The sequence below is a fragment of the Hyaena hyaena genome, unplaced genomic scaffold, assembly GCF_003009895.1.
Source record: "Hyaena hyaena isolate Hyena2069 unplaced genomic scaffold, ASM300989v1 scaffold_2343, whole genome shotgun sequence".
Classification (NCBI taxonomy): domain Eukaryota; kingdom Metazoa; phylum Chordata; class Mammalia; order Carnivora; family Hyaenidae; genus Hyaena; species Hyaena hyaena.
This window is the reverse complement of record NW_024082983.1, coordinates 16399-21762: the sequence shown is the minus strand read 5'-3', so window position 1 is coordinate 21762 and position 5364 is coordinate 16399. Positions and strand designations below refer to the sequence as shown.

The 5364-nt window shown below is 38.0% G+C and overlaps 1 pseudogene; it reads right to left on the bottom strand.

The window, feature by feature from the left end:
• Nucleotides 1-2082: 2082 nt before the first annotated feature.
• On the bottom strand, nt 2083-2970 carry LOC120227451 (annotated as a pseudogene).
• Between the last annotated feature and the right edge of the window lie 2394 nt (nt 2971-5364).

The window sequence follows — 5364 nt, the reverse complement described above, 5'->3', positions numbered from 1 at the left end:
CTTTGCTGTAGGCTAAATAGATATATTCATAGTTGTATAAAACTAATTTAACAAGGGAATAAAATATCTAGATTTTAAATCGTTAGTGCTCTGACTTATCTGAAGTTTAAAATTTAGAACATCTAGAGGAATAAATGTGTTGCGTTTCTTTCAATAAAATGTACTTACTACCTCATTACCCTCTCATGAGGGTGTGGTTTCACAATTGCTGATATTTTCCCTGATAAGAGAAGCAGCTATTGAATCACCAGTCACTGGTCGTAGGTGACAAATGTACTTCAAAAACAAGTTAGTAGAGTTCTCTAATTGTGGGAGAAAAGACCAATCCTGTCCATTTTTATTCAGGGTTCACTTACTATGAAAGACAATGTCTTAGGTACTGAGGGGGGATATGAATATGAATGAGCTATACTTAACAGCTCACAAAATAAGGTAAAAATTTAGTAGGCATGATAAACAATTTGTTCCTCTAAACTCAAAAGTTTATTTCAAGTTAGGATGAATTGAGTCTATAAAATTATTACACGTTGCCAATTGTACTCACTCCTCTATAGGTCATATTCAAAGTGAGAAAGTAATCCCAGCCACTCCAGGAAACAATATTATAATAATTTCAATGACCCAAAAGGAAGAGTTCATGCAAGAAACAATAGATGGTCAATTTCTCTACAGAATTAAGTTTAGACAGCCTGTTGAAAACACTCGAATTCTTGCATATTTCAGTACAATTAGGAAGGAATACATCCTTCATTTCACTTTTACTTGTAACATGCTGATATTTGTTCATATATTCAGCTACTTTAAATTTTTTAAAAAATATTTATTTTTGAGAGACAGAGAGAGAGAGAGAGGTGGGGGTGGGGTGCAGAAAGAGAGGGACACACAGAATCCAAAACAGGTTCCAGGCTCTGAGCTGTCAGCACAAGAGCCCGATGAGAGGCTGGAACCCACGGACCACAGGATCATGACCTGAGTCAAAGTGAGACACTTTACCACTGAGGCACCCAGGTGCCCCTATTCAGCTACCTTTTAAAAAAATTGAATGTTTCTATATTCCACTAGAAAGTTCAAAGAGCTCTAGAGGAGCTATTAAGTGAAATCATTTGAAGTAATAGTATTGAAATAGTTTTAAGAAGACTTAAATATTACTTACTAACAAATTCTCTTAAGAATTGCAGACCTTCACAAACTAATATTATTGGTTAGGAAAATGGGCAATGTCTATATGGACACATGATCTAAAGCAATCCTATTGATGTTCATTTAATTAATTTGGGTATCCAAATGTAAAGCTGATTTCTCAGCTACTTCATACCCCTAGGCGAATTATGGTAGAAGTTTCCACTAAAGGTTAAAGCAGTAAACACAAAGTTACTCCCAGTACTAAATGGAAAGGGACTAAATCATAGTGAAACAATTACAAAAGGTGGTATGCAAGTAATGTAATAGTTAAGATTAATAGTAAGATAAATCCAAAGAAAAATCTGTATACAAATAAATATGAAATTACTGATATCAATGACATTCTGAAAAAGTTAATAAGGAAATTTAGAGCCATTCTTTAAAAGAGAAGATTATATTTAGACAAATTTGTGTAAAAAAGAATTGAAATATAGTTAAGAACTTTCCATTTTAAGTGTTTGCCTTCATGGGATGATAGTGTCTTTAGTTAAATACCAGGTCCATTCAATAGAAAATAAGATAAGCATATTCCTAGGATCTAATCATGCCATTTTAATTAATTAGTTATAAAGAATTTTGGAATCTGTCCCTTGTTTGGAAAAAAAAACAATGGATCGACATTTTTTATGAAAAAAAGTAAAAGCAGTTGTTTTTCAAATTTCCGATATTTTTTGTTTCTTCAAATTTACTTATCAGGAGTGACTGAAATAAAATTATATAATGGAGAGTCATCATCATAGAAATAGTTTTAAGAGAAAACAGGGCAGATGAATACAATTGTTCCCCATTTTGAACCAGTAAACAGTTGCCCTTGATAGACAGCCAATTGCCTGTCAGAAATGCCCTAGATATGCTATAATACAACATGTCTGTTTGCTGCGGGAAAAACTAGGAAGTAACCTATGTGAACTTCCTGATTCCATCATAAAGGACAGGCACCAATGCACCGTCCGTGCCCCTGAGGACACTGGACCGTACACCCTCAAAAAAAAACTAGGGCTCCTTCACGGCGAGAATCTCCCACCAGCAGTCAAGCCTGCCCCTGTATACAATGTCAGTTCCTTTGTGCCCTGACTGTACCATCATATGGCAGTGAACAGTGTTGGATAGACAGGAAGTCAACTCAGCATCCATTGTGATGGATCGTGCTTTCACCCAGCTGATGAAGATGTGAGTATTCTTGGGATTTGGAACATCCCCTTTGCAGTGTCATAGACACTGAAGTAGGCAGCTTGGTAGGTAATACCCTGCACAGATACATTAAAACCTAGTACAGGCTCTTCATCCCACCAGATTTGTAGACCTTAACCAGGAAGTCACCGAGGCCTCAGAATTTCTTTTCAGCTACAGCTTTGCCCACATCAGCTGTTAGATGGGTATGAACAAAATCAAAAGGATACACAAAACACAAGGATGGGGCCGCAGCAGCATCACCTGATGCCAGATTCCCTGCAAAGTAGTGCCAAAACTGGGTTCTCTTGTCCACACCACCCAGGAAGATCAGCTTGTATGTATCTTTGAAGGCAAAACTGAGAGCTTGGGTGGGGAAGTATTTGATGCCATTGGGCAGGTTACCATGCCAGAAGCACGTGACTGCCTGCTCCTTGAGGATACGAACCACTCATTATATAATGCCCTTGTATTACTTATCTGTGGTGATTTGCCTGCTAGCACTCTGCACTCGCAGCAGCTTGACCCACTGGATGGGCTCTGCTATGGTCTTGGAGATGGCTGCAGCCACTCCACTTTCCAGAAGTCCTTGATGAAGGACACAGAGTCCTCTGTCATGCTGAAAGGAAAGAGGAGGCAGGCGACTGCAGTAGGAACTGGCTGGGACTTAAGGAAGCATATTTTAATATTTAAGGAGTCATTGTCAAATGACCTCAAAGAGTAAATTAATATGCTTTGTTGGCTTGTAATTTTTGAAGTCTTAAAAAACACTGACATTAAATGAATTGCACATATTTAAAGTTTAGGAGCACTTTTTTAGATTCTTTGTGATTGTCTGTATAGATAGTCATGTTTTGCCAATCATGTCTTTTGCAAATAGATGTAGCTTTACCTATTTTTTCTAATTTATATGCTCTTTATTTTCCTTTTTTCTTTTTGCCTTATTGCAAATCTATCTCACTAGCACATCATCATAATGTTGAATATGCGTAAGGGGAGGAGATACCCTTGCTTTATTCTTGATCTGTGGCAGAGAGTAGGTTCTCACCATTAAATATGATGTTAGCTGTAGGATTTGTTGGTGTTCTTTATTTGATTAAGGAAGTACCCTGCTTCTAGTTTGTTGAGGGTTGTTTTGTTTTTTTTAAATCGGGGACAGATGTCTGATTTTGCCAAATGCTTTTTTCTTCATCCATTGCTACACATTTTTTTCTTATTTAGTCTGTTAATATGGTAAAATATGTTTCCCAATATTGAACAAGCCTTGCATTCTTGGGATGTCTTTTACTTGGTTGTGATGTAGGGCTGGGTTTGTTGTTGTGGTTATCCTCAGTGCATCAGAGTCTAGATTCCATTACTGATAGCTTTTGTCGCCCATTTAGTTTTGAATTTTCCTTTGCACTTTTCCCTAGAGAAAGCCTGTGTCTTGCGGTTCTCACAGATGTCTTCCACTGTTAGTTGTACTAGATTAATGTCAGCTTATTGGTAAGGAGTTGGTAGGGGTGTTTGATGCTCTGATAAGCCTTAGTCTTAAGTAGACACTATGAACCTTGATCCCAGGCATGTGCCCATTGTTAAGTATACTATCTCTTCTCCAGATGCAAAGCTAGAGCTAGCACACTCCCTATCTCCTTCTCAAAGTAGAGACATGTTTTTTTAAATTCCTTATTTCCCTCCTTAACTGCAGTACTTTTCCACTAGTGCCCTTAGTTTACAATTTTGAGGCCCTAACTCCTGCAGATTAAGACTTTAGGGAGGCGTCTCAGATGGGAATGGGTGACAGCCACCAGTTCCCACCTTGAGTTGCAATGAATTTCCACTGTGCTCCTGGTCTACAAATTTGGTTGTCTTCCTACCCACAAAATCCCCTGCAGAAAAACCTTTTATTTCAGTGGAGATAGAGACAGAGGGAGTCTGGGTAGAGTTTTGGGAGTGACTATCATTCTGCAACCCCAGCAAGAACCATGAAGGAAGTTGTTTTTTGGTTATGTTGGTTTGTTTGTTTGTTTCAGATTTCTCCCTGATATTTCCTGAGCACCTGGTGGGGCTCCTAGAGAAAACACTCGACAAAGACAGAACTATGTTATGTCTGTGGCCCTCAGGGAATTTCTTTCACACTAGTCCTATTCAGCCCTTTGCAATTAACTAAAAATGTCTAGCTTAATATTTTTACTGGCTTATATGGCATTTGGTGGCATCTTGTAGTCTTTGTGGTTTTGATTTGTAGTTCCCTGATGATGAGTGAAGTTGAGCATCTTTTCATGTGTCTGTTAACCATCTGGATGTCTTTGGAAAAGTGTCTATTCATGTCTTCTGCTCATTTCTTAACTGGGTTGATTTTTGGGTATTGAGTTTGATAAGTTCTTTATAGATTTTGGATCCTAACCCTTTATCAGATATGATGTTTGCAGAGATGCAAACTGGTACAGTCACTCTGGAGAGGGCATGGAAGTTCCTCAAAAAACTAAAATTAGCACTACCCTATGATCCAGCAATTGCACTATTAGGTATTTACCCAAAGAATACCAAAATACAGATTCAAAGGGGTACATGCACCCCAATGTTTATAGAAGCTAGAAGCATTATCAACAATAGCCAAATTATGGAGACAGCCCAAATGTGCATTGACTGATGAATGGATAAAAAGATGTGGCATACACACACACACACACACACACAATGGAATACTACTCAGCCCTTAAAAATAATGAAATCTTGCCATTTGCAATGACGTGGATGGATCTAGAATGTATTATATGAAGCGAAAAAGTCAATCAGAGAAAGACAAATATATGATTTCACTCATATGTGGAATTTAAGAAAGAAAGCAGACAAACATGTGGGAAGGAGGGGGAAACAAGAAGAAAGCAAAACAAATCACAAGAGACTCTTAAGGCTAGAGAACAAGCTGAGAGTTGACAGAGGGAGATGGGTGAGAGATGAGCTAGATGGGTGATGGGCATTAAGAAGGGCACTTGTGATGAGATCAGGGTGTTATATTTACATGATGAA